This window comes from Trachypithecus francoisi, unplaced genomic scaffold (genome assembly GCF_009764315.1).
Source record: "Trachypithecus francoisi isolate TF-2019V2 unplaced genomic scaffold, Tfra_2.0 Lachesis_group2, whole genome shotgun sequence".
In the NCBI taxonomy this organism is placed as follows: Eukaryota; Metazoa; Chordata; class Mammalia; order Primates; family Cercopithecidae; genus Trachypithecus; species Trachypithecus francoisi.
In genome coordinates this window covers 163,432,360-163,446,953 of record NW_022681465.1, presented here as the reverse complement: position 1 = coordinate 163,446,953, position 14,594 = coordinate 163,432,360, and positions in this window count along the sequence as shown.

Here is a 14,594-nt window from a genome sequence, read left to right as displayed (position 1 = left end):
TCAGCTGACGCCCACCCACAGAGGGATAATTAACACCAGCCCTAGCCAGAAGAGAATCGTGGATCCCAGTGGTCCCAGTTTCAGTGCCTGCAAAGCTTGCCACCAAGCACACTGTGTCTCCAACTAAACTTGAAAGTCTAGGCCATAAGGACTGCAACTCTCAGGCAAGTCCTAGTGCTGAACTAGGCCCAGGGACAGTGAACTGGGGGTGTATGCGACATACTGCGACACCAGCTGGGGCAGTCACATACTTGACATCATTCCTCCTTTAATCCCAGGCTGCACAGCTTGTGGCTCTAAAAGAGACCACTTCCTTTCACTTCAGGAGAGGAGAAGGAGGAGTCGGGAGGACTTGCCTTACATCTAAGATACCAGCTCATCCATAGCAGGATAGGGCATCAATCAGAGTTATGAGGCCCACGTTCCAGGCCCAGCTCCCGGGTGACATTTCTAGACACACTCTGGGTCAGAAGGGAGCCTGCTGCCTTGAAGGAAAAGGCCCTGTCCTGGAAGTATTCATCACCTGCTAACTGCATCTTGTGGTTTGAGTGCCAGCTCAGCAGCAGCACAGCAGAACACAAGGTGGACTTATAAGGTTTTTGACTCTAGTCCCTGACTCCCAGACAGCACTGCTGAACCCCATCCAGGGCCTGGGGAACCTCTGCATCCTGAAGGGAAGGACGCAAACCTGGCTTTCTTTGCTACCTACTGATTGTAGAGCCCCAGGGCCTTGAGTAAACATAGGCAGTAGTCAGGAAGTGGTTACAGCAGGCCTTGGGTGAGACCCAGTGTTGTGCTGGCTTGGGGTTTGACCCAGCACAGTCATAGTAATGGTGGTCGCAGGGTTGCTTGTGTCACTCCACCCCCAGCTTTAGGTGGCTCAGAACAGAGAAAAAGTCTCTGTATGTTTGGGAGAAAGTGGAAAAAAAAAAGAACAAAAGTTTGTGCCTGATAATCCAGATCATCAAGGTGGTACCTCTATGAGTCTGCAAGAACCACAGTGTTAGTGGGCTTGGGTGCCCCCTAAAGTAGATAAAACTTAGATTAAAACACTCAAGTCCTTCTGAATATCTAGAATATCTCCCTAAGAAAGACAGCTACAAATCAGCCCAGACAGTGAAGACTACAATAAATACCTAACTCTTCTATGCCCAGACACTGAAGAACATCTACTAGCATCAAAGCCGTCCAGGAAAACATGGCCTCACCAAATGAACTAAATAATGCACTAAGGACCAAACCTGAAGAAACAGAGTTATGTAACCTTTAAGTCAGAAAATTCAAAACAGCTGTTCTGAGGAAACTCAAAGAAATTCAAGATAACCTAGAGAAGGAATTCAGAACTCTATCAGATAAGTTTAACAAAGACATTAAAATAATTATAAAGAATTAAAAGTTCTGGAGCTGAAAAATGCAATTGGCATACTGAAGAATGCATCAGAGTTCTTTATAGCAGAATTGATCAAGCAGAAGAAAGAATTAGTGAACTTGAATACAGGCTATTTGAAAATACACAACCAGAGGAGACGGAAAAAAAAAAAGAATAAAAAACAAAACAAAGCACACCTACAGGATCTAGAAAATAGACTCAAAGGGGCAAATCTAAGGGTTACTGGCTTCAAAGAGGAGGCAGAGAAAGAGATAGGCGTAGAAAAATTATTCAAAAGGATAATGATAGAGAGCTTCTAAAATCTAAAGAAAGATATCAATATCCAAGTACAAGAAAGTTGTAGAAGACCAAGTGGATGTAACCTAAAAAGACTACTTCGAGACATTTAATAATACAAACTCCCAAAGGTCAAGGATAAAGAAAAAATCCTAAAAGTAGGAAGAGAAAAGAAACAAATAATGTATAATGGAGAGCCAAAGTGTCTGGCAGGAGACTTTTTAGTGAAAACCTTACAGGCCAGGAAGAGAGTGATATGGCATATTTAATGCTGGAAAAAAAATAACTTTTACCCCAGAATGGTATATCTGGTAAAAATATCCTTAAAATATGAAGTCTTATCCTTGATTAAGACTTTCCCAGAAAAACAAAAGCTGAGAGATTTCATCAATGCCAGGCCTGTCCTACAAGAAATGTTAAAGAGATCACTTCAATCAGAAAGAAAAGAACATTAATGAGCAAGAAATAATCACCTGAAGGTGCAAAACTCACTGGTAAATAGTAAATACACAGAAAAACAGAGAATATTATAACACTGTAACTGTAGTGTGTAAACTACTCTTATCCTAAATAGAAAGACTAATGATGAACCAATCAAAAATAGCAACTACAACAATTTTTTGAGACATAGCCAGTACAATAAGATATAAATAGAAACAACAAAAAGTTAAAAAGCACAGGGACAAAATTAAAGCATAGAGTTCTTATTAGTTTTCTTTTTGCTGTTTATTTATCCCAATAGTGTTAAGTTGTTATCAGGTTAAAATAATGGATTATAAGATAGTATTTGCAAGCCTCATGGTAACCTCAAACAAACAAACAAACCCAAAAAAAAAAAAAAACACAATGAATACTCAAAAAATAAAAAGCAATTAATGAAATTGTATCACCAGAGGAAATCACCTTCACTAGAAGAAGACAGGAAGGAAATAAACAAGGAAGAGAAGGTGATAAGACAACCAGAAAACAAATAACAAAATGGCAGGAATAAGTTCTTACTCATCAATAGTAACATTGAATATAAATGGACTAAATTCTCCAATCAAATGACATAGACTGGTTGAATGGATGAAAAACCAAGACACATTGATCTGTTGCCTCTAAGAAGCAGATTTCACCTATAAAGACACTAATAGACTGAAAATAAAGGGACATAAAAAGATATGCCATGCCAATTAAGCCAAAAAAGAGCTGGAGTCACTATACTTATATCAGACAAAATATATTTCAAGATAAAAACCTTGAGAAGGGACAAAGAAAATCACTATATAATGATAAAGGGGTCAATTTAGTAAGATGATGTAACAATTTTAAATAAATATATTTTTATATATGCACTCAAAATGAGAGCATCCAGATACATAAAGGAAATATATTAGAGAGATGTTCTAGTATCTCTATAAAATAGATGTTGGAGACTTCAACATTTGAACCTTGGACAGATCTTCCAGACAGAAAATTGACAGAGAAACATCAGACTTAATCTGCACTATAGACCAAATGGATCTAATAGATATTTACAGAAAATTTCATCCAAGATCTGCAGAATAGACATTATTTTCCTCAGCACATGGATCATTCTCAAGGACAGACCACATGTTAGGTCACAAAACAAGACTTAAGACATTCAAAAAATTGAAATAATATCCAGCATTATATCTGACCACAATAGAATAAAACTAGAAATTAATAACAAGATAAATTTTGGAAACTTTACAAAGTTATGGAAATTAAACAATATGTTCCTGAATGACCAGTGGGTCAATGAAGAAATTAAGAAGGAAACAAAGTTTCTTTAAGCAAATGATAATGGAAACACGACATACCAAAATCTATGGGATACAGCCAAAGCAGTACTGAGGGAAGTTTCTAGCTATAAGTGCCTATATCAAAAAAGGAAAAAAACTTCAAATGAACAATCTAATGATGCATCTTAAAGAATTAAAAAAGAAAGAACAAACCAAACAAATCAGGATAATAAATGAAATAATAAAAATCAGAGCAGAAATAACTGAAATTGAAATGAAATAAATAAAACAAAAGATCAATGAAACAAAAAGTTGGTTTTTTGAAAAGACAAACAAAATTGACAAACCTTTAGCCAGACTAAGAAAAAATGACAGAAGATCCAAATAAATGAAATCAAAAATGAAAAAAGAGACATTGCAAGTGAAATTCAAAGGATCATTAGTGGCTACTATGAGCAACTATATGCCAATAAATCAGAAAATCTATAATAAATGGACAAATTCCTAGATCCATACAACCTACGATTGAATCAAGAAGAAATCCAAAACCTGAACAGACCAAGAACAAGTAACAAGATCAAAGCCATAATGAAAAGTCTCCTTAGTAAAGAAATCCCTGGACCTCATGGATTCATGGCTGAATTTTACCAAAAATTTAAAGAAGAATTAATACTAATTCTACTCAAACTATCCAAAAAACAAAGGAGGCGGTAATACTTCAAAAGTCGTTCTACAAGGCCAGTATTACCCTAATACCAAAACCAGACAAAGACATATCAAAAATAGAAAACTACAGGCCAATATCACTGATAATCATTGATGCAAAAATCTTCAACAAAGTACTAGCAAAATGAATTCAAGAATACATTAGAAAGATCATTCATCGTGCCCAAGTGGAATTTATTCCTGAGATGCAAGAATGGTTCAACATATGCACATCAATCAATCAATGTGATACATTATGTCAGCAAAATGAAAAATAAAAACCATATTATCACTTCAATTGGTGCTGAAAAATCATTTGATAAAATTCATCATCCCTTCATGATAAAAATCCTCACAAAAACTAGGTATAGAGGAAACATACCTCAATATAATAAAAGCCATATATGACCCATCCACAGCTAGTATCATACTGAATGGGGACAAACTGAAAGCCTTTCCTCTAAGATCTGGAACACAAAAAGGATGGCCCACTGTCACCACTATTATTCAACACAGTACTGAAGATCCTACCTAGAGCAATCAGACAAGAGAAAGATACAAAAGACATCCAAATTGGAAATAACAAAGTCAAATTATCCTTGTTTGCAGATGATATGATCTTATATTTGGAAAAACTTAAAGATTCCACAAGAAAACTATTAGAACTCACAAACAAATCAGTAAAGTTGCAGGGTACAAAATCAACATACAAAATTCAGTAGCATTTTTTATAAGCCAACAGTGAACAATGTGAAAAATAAATAAAAAATAGTCACACAAAATAAAATATGTATGAATGAAGTTAATCTAGGAAGTGAAAGATCTCTGCAATGGAAATGATAAAACACTGATGAAAGAAATTGAAGAGGATGCACAAAAAATAGAAAAATATTCCACGTTCATGGATTGGAAGAATTGATATTGTTAAAATGTTCATACTACCCAAAGCAATCTACAAATTCAGTTCAATCCCTATCAAAATGCCATTGATGTTCTTCACACAAATAGCAAAAAAGTCCTATAGTTTATATGGAACCAAAAAAGACTCAGAGTAGCCAAAACTATCCCCAGCAAAAAGAACAAAACTGGAGGAATCATATTACCTGACTTCAAATTATACTACAGAGCTATAGTAAACAAAACAGCATGATACTGGCATAAAAAAAGACACATAGACCAATGGAACAGAATAGAGAACCCAGAAACAAATCCACACACCTACAGTGAACTCAGTTTTGACAAAGGTGCCAAGAACATACACTGGGGAAAACACAGACTCTTCAAATAAATGGTGCTGAGAAAAGTGGATATCCATATGCAGAAGCATGAAGTTAGACCCCTATTTTTCACCACATACAAAAATCAAATCAAAATGGATTAAATATCTAAGACCTCAAACTATAAAGCAACTAAAAGAAAACATTGGGAAAAAGTCTCCAGGACATTGGTCTGAGGACAGATTTTCTTGAGCATTAACCCACAAGCACAGACAACAAAAGCAAAAATAGACAAATGGGATTGCACCAAGTTAAAAATCTTCTGCACAGCAAAGGAAACAATGAACAAAGTGAAGCAACAACCCACAGAATGGAAGAAAATATTTACAAACTACCCGTCTGACAAGGGATTAATAACCAGAATATATAATGAACTCAAACAACTCTATAAGAAAAAGTCTAATAATCCAATCAAAAAATGGTCAAAAGATTTGAATAGCCACTTCTAAAAAAAATACATACATATGGCAAACAGGCATGTAAAAATGTTCTCAGCATCAATGATCATCAGAGAAATGCATATCAAAAGTACAATGAGATATCATCTCATGTGTTAACCCCAGTTAAAATGGCTTATATCCAAAAGACAGACAATAACTCATGCTGGCAAGGATGTGGAGAAAAGGGAACCCTTTATCCACAGTTGGTGGGAACGTAAGTTAATACAACCACTATGGAAAACAGTTTGGGGGTTCCTCCAAAAACTAAAAGTTGAGCTATCATATGATCCAGCAATCCCACTGCTGCGTATATACCCAAAAGAAAGGAAATCAGTATATGTAAGAGATATCTGCACTCCTATGCTTGTTGCAGCATTGTTTACAATAGTTAAGATTTGGAAGCAACCTATGTCCATGAGCAGATGAATGGATAGAAAAAGGTAGTACTTAACACACAATGGAGTACTGTTCAGGCATAAAAAAGAATGAGATACAGTCATTTGCAACAAGATGGATGGAACTAGAGATCATTATGTTAAGTGAAATAAGTCAGGCACAGAAAGACAAACAGCATATGTTCTCACTTATTTGTGGGATCTGAAAATCAAAACAAGCAATCTCATGGACATAGAGAGTAGAAGTATGGCTACCAGAGGCTGGGAAGGATAGTGGAGGATTGGAGGGAGGGAGGTGGGGATGGTTAATTTGTACAAAAAAAAAAAAAAATAGAAAGAATGAATAAGTCCTACTATTTGATAGCACATTTGGGTGACTATAGTCAATAATAACTTAACTGTAGATTTTAAAATAACTTACAGAGTGTAATTGGATTGTTTGTAACCAAAAGATAAATGCTTGGGGGGATAGATACCCCATTCTCCATGATGTACTTACTTCACATTGCATGCTTGTATCAAAACATCTCCTATACCCTATAAATATACACACCTACTATGTACCCAAAAAAATTGTAAAAATTAAAAAAGAAAAATTTTTAGAAGTATAGAAAACTAGGTAGCTTCAACAACAGAAAATTATTGTCTTGCAGTTCTGGAGGCTAGAAGTTCGAAATCAAGATGTCAGTAGTGTTGCTTCCTTATGGAGACTGTGTGGAAAGGGTATGTTCCAGATCTCTCTTATTAACTTGTAGATGGCCATCTTCTTCCTGTGTTCTTCACATCATCTCTCCTCTGTACATGTCTGTTTCTCTGTCTAAATTTCCCCTTTTGATTAGGATACCATTCATATTGGATTAGAAGCCCACCCTACTCCAGTATAATCTCACTTTAACTTAACTGATTATGTCTACAATTACCCTATTTCCAAATGAGGTAACATTCAGAGGTACTGGGGCTTATGACTTCAACATGGGAAGTCATGGTTTAGTTAAGGTTTTAGGGAACACAAGTCAACCCATAGTAGTATCCGTTTTAAGTACAAATTAACAATGAGCAAGAAACCTAGTTTCTAAATAGGACCTGGTTCATAATATAATGCTACATATTTTTGGTAAGATCTAAACTCCCCAAGGAAAGACACTTAAGCCTATAAATATATGTTCATGGTGATCTCCCTTTCTCTTTCATTCTTGTCATTATTCCTTTCTCTCTACTCTGTTCTCTTGAAATAGACTACCCTCCAGCAAATATGAGGGATGTTACATGTGCAGGTTAGACCAAAACTCAGGTTTCTCTAGCATTGTTTTGTCTGGCCCAATAAATTTATTTTTCCTGCTCTGCTTTAGACCACATACAAGGTCCTTTCATAATACCAAACAGTAACTTAACAGAAGTACATATACCTATTTTTTTAATGTACAAATAAAATAATTGTATGTAAAAGTTCGCATCTGCTTCCCCCACCCCAATCAATCAAACCCTAACTTGACAGTCTCTAAAAACTGAAGCAGAAGGAAAGAATGCAACATTTCTTTTGCTTTGGATCACATCTACCTCTCAGGATGTATACTTTGACTTGAACCATTCATTATGTACTTTTGTTCCCGACCTTGATTATACATTTCAGATGTGAAATTGGTCACAGATGTCTCAGTGATGGTCTTTTTTTACTTATCTAGGAAAAACTATTTTGCATCTTTGCATGAATATCTAATAAGAAAAGATATTATCTGCATACTAGGAAAGATTAATGGATCAGGGCAATGTAAATCTACTGAGGGTATTCTGATAGTGAGCCTGGTCCAAAATATTTGATCAGTGAAGCATAATATTTTGATTTCTTTGCAGCTTGTTTTGTGTAACTTTCAAGTCAAGATTATGAACGTTTCAAACTTTTTGCAAGGCAGAATTCAATGGGTTAACAATCAGTTTTGTAAGTATGTATCTCAGTAGAGAGGTACATGAGTTCCTATTGATCAAAATATCAATATAACATACATAACCTGTTCAATCAAATGCTTGAGGTATAAGTGGAGAAGTTGTGTTAAGTCTAAGTGTTTAAATTGTTTTGTGTATATATATCCAAATTAGGAAGCCTTTCTCCTTTCTCTTCAGGTGTTCAGCACTCTTTTCTGCTCTATTCATCAAATTTTACCCTTAGAGAAATATCTAAAACTCATTTATATATATAGTCAAGTGTATTTGATAACAGCTTATAGTGTTACACCTTTCGAGGAGAATTGTAATTGTTATTATTATCATTGTTAGGTGTTTAATCTTTAACATATAGCAACTAAAACTCTACAATGGGATTTCAGGCATCTGTAATATATTTGAGGGCACAAATTAAAAAAAATAGCAGAGACAATTTTTCCGCATCATTGAAGACCTGTGTTAGTAAAATCCGTCTTTATTACCTAAGGCAGACTTTCCAACTAACAATTTGTGAACCATTAGATTGTCATGAAATTAATTTAATGGGCTAGTAATTTCTTAAACAAAATAGGACAGAACACAGTTGAGAAGACTAGCGTAGAAAGCACCAGATCTTGTGTGTATATGTACATATTATTAAACCAAAAGCTTAATTTAAAATACTGCTATTAATTCTGAGTCTTTCTATAAAATGTATATTTTACTAGGCGGCATTGTGGAAAACAGGTGAAAGGCACTGGTAGGTGGAAGAAGCAGTTCTATTTAGAGAACACTATAAAAGACACTCATAAGAAATATCTTAGGATTCCATCTAAGAACTGGCAACTCTCCTGTCAATTTCAAAAGAAAATTTTCCATATTTCTAACATTGTCATTCAACAAATGTTTGCTGGGTGCTCACTGAGCCCAGTAGAGTTCCATACAAAAGACACAGTCAAATACAACAGTCTCTATTCTTGAGAAATTCACATTCCCCTAGGGAGACAAACCAAAGAAACAAGTAAAATCCAGTGTGAAACTGAGAGTGCTGATCACAGAGGGCCCCAGGTGGCAGAGGAAGAGGTACTGACCCAGACCAAGGAGACTTCCTGAAGGTGGTGACCCCAGATCTTAGTCTTCATGGGCAAATAAAGCTAACCAGCTTTTATCAGTCTGGGTCCAGTCAGGGAAATGGAACTCTCTCTGTGCAGTTCAAGATGAGGGATTTGTAACAGAGCTACAAAGGTGCTGAAGAGTTGATAGGGCACATAGCAAAAGGTAAAGAAATTCAGAGGTTAGCACCTCCAGGAAACCACTCAGGCTCCCTAAGCTTGGAGAGATAAAAAAAAAAAAAAAAGAGATGATTGTACCTGTGAGGAGCAAGGGCATCTGGGGCTGCCAGGTGGGAACAGAGCTATAGAAGTGTGTGCCCAGATGGGAGCTGGAACCAGAGAGAACATACAATATTGCCTGGGAAGCTGCCTGTAGCACAGATGAGGGGGAAAATTCCCTGATTTCTTTCTTCTTTCTGCATACCAGTTTTTCATCCTTGCCTCCCAGTGCCCAAGCAAAGGAGTCTAAAGAATATGTTTGGCCGGGCGCGGTGGCTCAAGCCTGTAATCCCAGCACTTTGGGAGGCCGAGACGGGCGGATCACAAGGTCGGGAGATCGAGACCATCCTGGCTAATACGGTGAAACCCCGTCTCTACTAAAAATACAAAAAAAACTAGCCGGGCGAGGTGGCGGGCGCCTGTAGTCCCAGCTACTCGGGAGGCTGAGGCAGGAGAATGGCGGAAACCCGGGAGGCGGAGCTTGCAGTGAGCTGAGATCTGGCCACTGCACTCCAGTCCGGGCGACAGAGCGAGACTCCGCCTCAAAAAAAAAAAGAAAAAAAAAAAGAATATGTTTTGCAGGGGTCAGCTCCAGGTGGTACTGAAGAGAGATAGGAAAAGTTGGGAAATGGATGGGAGAGCAAATGGACAAATAAGAAGCAGAAGATCACGCAGGGATATTGAGGGACAAGAGAAAAATACAAGTCTGGAGGAAGTGTAAGCTGCTCAATAAGGTTGGATCGCAGGCAGACAATGGAAACTGGTGAAAGAGATTATTAGGCAGGTAACCCATCTCTAGACCATAGATAACCCTGTGATCATTCTAAGTTTGCATTTTTTTTTGGTCAAGATCTGAGTCACTGAAGATTCTGGTGTGACTGTGTGTGTGTGTGTGTGTGTGTGTGTACACATGCAGTATTTTCGTTAAAATCAAAGAAAAACACGTACATGATTTTCTGTTAAGTCCAGAAGTAAAGAGCTGAAAGTTGTTGAAAAGCACTGTGGCACACACCATCCTTTTTTGCCCCATTTCTGCTTCTCAAAAGAATCCCTTTTAGCTATCTCTGTTTCAGTTCTTTGAGTGATTTCATTAGCAAGTTTAAATGTGATGCTACTTCATGATGCTATTTTTTTCTTGATTTTACAAATTCAGACATTTTATCTTGAGGACTCTTTTGCTATAGAAGATAAGGACTTAGTATAGTTATATTAAAACCCCCCATTTCTCTCTTTTTCTTCTAATTTTTGATAAGTACATTGCTGTTTTTAGCTATTCTGTTTTTCTTTTACCCTTTAGAGTTTTAAATGATAATTCATTTTGTTCAAGCCATGTTTAACAATATCTCTTGATAACTCCTCCTACATTGTGCAGTGGGGATGTGAATGTTCCTTTATTCCCTTTCACTGCTCATTACCTGCTTCCATTTCCTGACTTTTGCCAGCTTTAAATTCACGTATTAGTCTGGAACATAATTACATATTCATAAGCTGACTTCTGAGAGATGAAATATATACTGTAAAGTAGTGAAATCCTACAAGTCTTTCTCACCCTAGAGTCCACTTTTCATACCACTATTCTCCATATAGTGGAGTGTACATTAATCCTTCAGATTCAAGGCTATGTTGAAAACAGATGACGTGATTAAAAAACATATCCTTACTAATGTCTCCATTATTTTTTTCTAGAATAAAGTGGTCATTTAGGCAAAAATATTTTAGCTAGCATTGAAATAATAGAAATTGTTTTCCTATTCTAAAGTCAATTTAAGGGGGAAATTAGCTTATATATAAGTTCATATCTCAGTGATAAAATAATCACATAAAACTGATTTGTCTTTGGAAAAATAAACATAATCCTCCTCAAAAGAGAAGGTAGAATTGTCAGTGTTATACCTTTCTCCATGCAACTGATGAGGCCTTAGAAACTTGCCTGCTAAGCACATCCTTAATAAACAGAATTGTATTGCGGGATCATTAATGGACCTCACAATTCAAAATAATTCCATGATGAATCTTTTTATGGTACAGAGTTCTTTTATGGTACAAATAATCATCTTTAGTTTATTTTTCACTCAATCTAAGTTTTCACATATTGAGTTTGCTTAATTCACGACACAGCTGTGTTTATGGAGAAAACTGAACTTTTGTAGATGAGTAACATTATCATCATTCATTTTCTCGAGACTATGAAGAATAGGCAAAGATGACAGCTATGATCCTTCAGGCTTGCCAAGAGCTTACCAGAATGATATTTTATAAACATGAGATGGATATTTTCCCTAAGACACACACACTTTCAGTTCCTTAAAAAACTTTCCATGAAGCCCAAGGCAGAGAGGAAAGACAGATAAGACTGCTGTCCACCTCTATCTGCCCGCTGTCCTCCTTGCTTCCTTCACACATCCTCACCTCTAAGATTAAGAGAGAAGCTAATCGATATTTTTTTAGAGTCCCTCAAATTAGAAGTGGTCACCTTCTGCAGCCTCTTCAGTAGTCCCAATGTGGCTCTTGGTTGTTTCATGGGGTCATTGGTCTTAAAATAGAGTGACTCCTGATGGTACAGGTTTGATAAATTTGGCTCAGTAATCTCAGCAGATTTACCTGTCTACTGAAGGTTGTCCATAATATTGGGCAACTTAAGACTTCTGATGATGCCACAGAGAAAATATTTCCATAGGAAAAGTTTCCAGTAAAGCCATTTCTGTGAATTGAACCTAACAGACGTTAACTTTTTTTTTTTTTTTTTTGAGATGAAGTTTTGCTCTTGCTCCCCAGGCTGGAGTGCAATGGCACGATCTCAGCTCACTGCAACCTCCGCCTCTGGGTTCAAGCAATTCTCCTGCCTCAGCCTCCCAAGTAGCTGGGATTACAGGCATGTGCCACCATGCCCAGCTAATTTTATATTTTTAGTAAGGATGGGGTTTCTCCATGTTGGCCAGGCTGGTCTCGAACTCCTGACCTCAGGTCATCCACCCACCTCAGCCTCCAAAAGTGCTGGGATTACAGGCATGAGCCACCGCGCCAGTCCCAGATGTTAATTTTTAAAAAGAAGCATAAAACCTTATTTTATTTTTATAACAGGATAAAAATTAAAGAATCCAAGTAGCTAGCAGTAAGGGAAGGAAAGATGATGTACCTCATGAGATACCAGGCAGTCAGTATAAGGATAATTATGAAGACTATGGAGCAACCAGGAAAATGGTTCTGATAAACACATGAGCTCTAATTACAGTGATACAAGGAGACGAACATCTATGGATGACTACTGGAGATGAATACACATGTTTTGTTTGGGAGGACCATTGCAAGTAACATTTTCATAACTTCCAAGTATTGTTAATACTGTTGTATGATCTTCATGATAAAAGAGGAGAAACATGTTAGGAGGTTATTAAAATCATTTCTTTTTTAGTTTTTATTTTAAGTTCGGGGGTATATGTTCAGGTTTGTTATACAGGTAAACTTATGTCATGGGGGTTTGTTATACAGATTATTTCATCACTCAGGTATAAGTACTCATTAATTATCTTTCCTGATCCTCTCCCTCCTCCAACCCTCCAATCTCCAATAGTGTCCAGTGTGTGTTGTTCCCCTCTATATGTCCATGTGTTCTCATAACTTAGCTCCCACTTATAAGTGAGAACATGCAGTATTTGGTTTTCTGTTCCTTCATTAGTTGGCTAAGGATAATGGCCTCTAGCTCCATCCATGTCCCTGAAAAAGACATGATCTCATTCTTTTTTTTAACTTCGTAATACTCCATAGTGTATGTGTACCACATTTTCTTTATCCAGTTTAGCATTGATAGGCATTTAGGTTGATCCCATATCTTTGTTACTGTAAATAGTGCTGCAATGAACATATGCATAGAACAATTTTATTCATTTGGGTATATACCCAGTAATGGGATTGCTGGGTTGAATGGTAGTTTTAATTTTAGGTCTTTGAGGAATCACCACACTGATTTCCATAATAGCTGAACTAATTTACACTCCCGTCACCAGTGTATATGCATTTCTTTTTCTCCACAATCTTGCCTGCATCTGTTATTTTTTGACATTTTAATAATAGCAATTTTGGCTTGTGTGAGAGAGTAAATCATTGTGGTTTTAATTTGCATTTATTTAATTTGCATTGCAAATCCTAGATGCAAGAAAGAGAGAGGTGCCCCTCCATCTGGGGATCAATGATGTTGAGCTTTTTTTCATTTGCTTGTTGGCTGCATGTATGTCTTTTGACAAGTGTCTGTTAATGTCCTTTGCACACGTTTTGATAAGGTTGTTTTTCTCTTGTAAATTTAAGTTCCTTATGGATTCTGGATATTAAACCTTTGACAGATGCATAGTTTGCAAATATTTTCTCCCATTCTGTAGGTTGTCTGTTTACTCTGTTGATAGTTTCTTTTGCTGCATAAAATATCTTTTGTTTAATTAGGTCCCATTTGTCAATTTTTGCTTTTGTTGAAATTGCTTTTGGCATTTTTGTCATGAAATCTTCACCCATTCGTGTGTCCAGAATGGTATTTCTTAGGTTATCTTCAAGGGTTTTTATCGTTTGGGGTTTTACATTTAAGTCTTTAATCCATCTTGAGTTAATTTTTGTATATGGTGTAAGGAAGGGGTCCAGTTTCAATCTTCTGCCTATGGCTAGCCAGTTATCCCAGCAGCATTTATTGAGTAGGGAGTCCTTTCTCCATTGCTTGTTTTTGTCAGCTTTGTGGAAGATTAATTTTTGTGGAAGATCAATTAGTTGTTGGTGTGTGGCCTTATTTCAAGCCTCTTTATTGTGTTCTGTTGGTCTCTGTGTCTGTTTTTGTACCAGTACTGTATTAGTACATTTTCATGCTTCTGATAAAGACATACCTGACACTGGGCAATTTACAAAAGAAAGAGGTCTATTGGACTCACAGTTTCATTTGACTGGGGAGTTCTCACAATCATGGTGGAAGGTGAAAGGCATATCTCACATGGCAGCAGACAAGAGAAGAGAACTTGTTCAGGAAAACTCCCCTTTTTAAAACCATCAGATTGTGTGAGACTCATTCACTATCATGAGAACAGCACGGGAAAGACCCATCCCCATAATTCAATCACCTCTCGCTGGGTTCCTCCCATG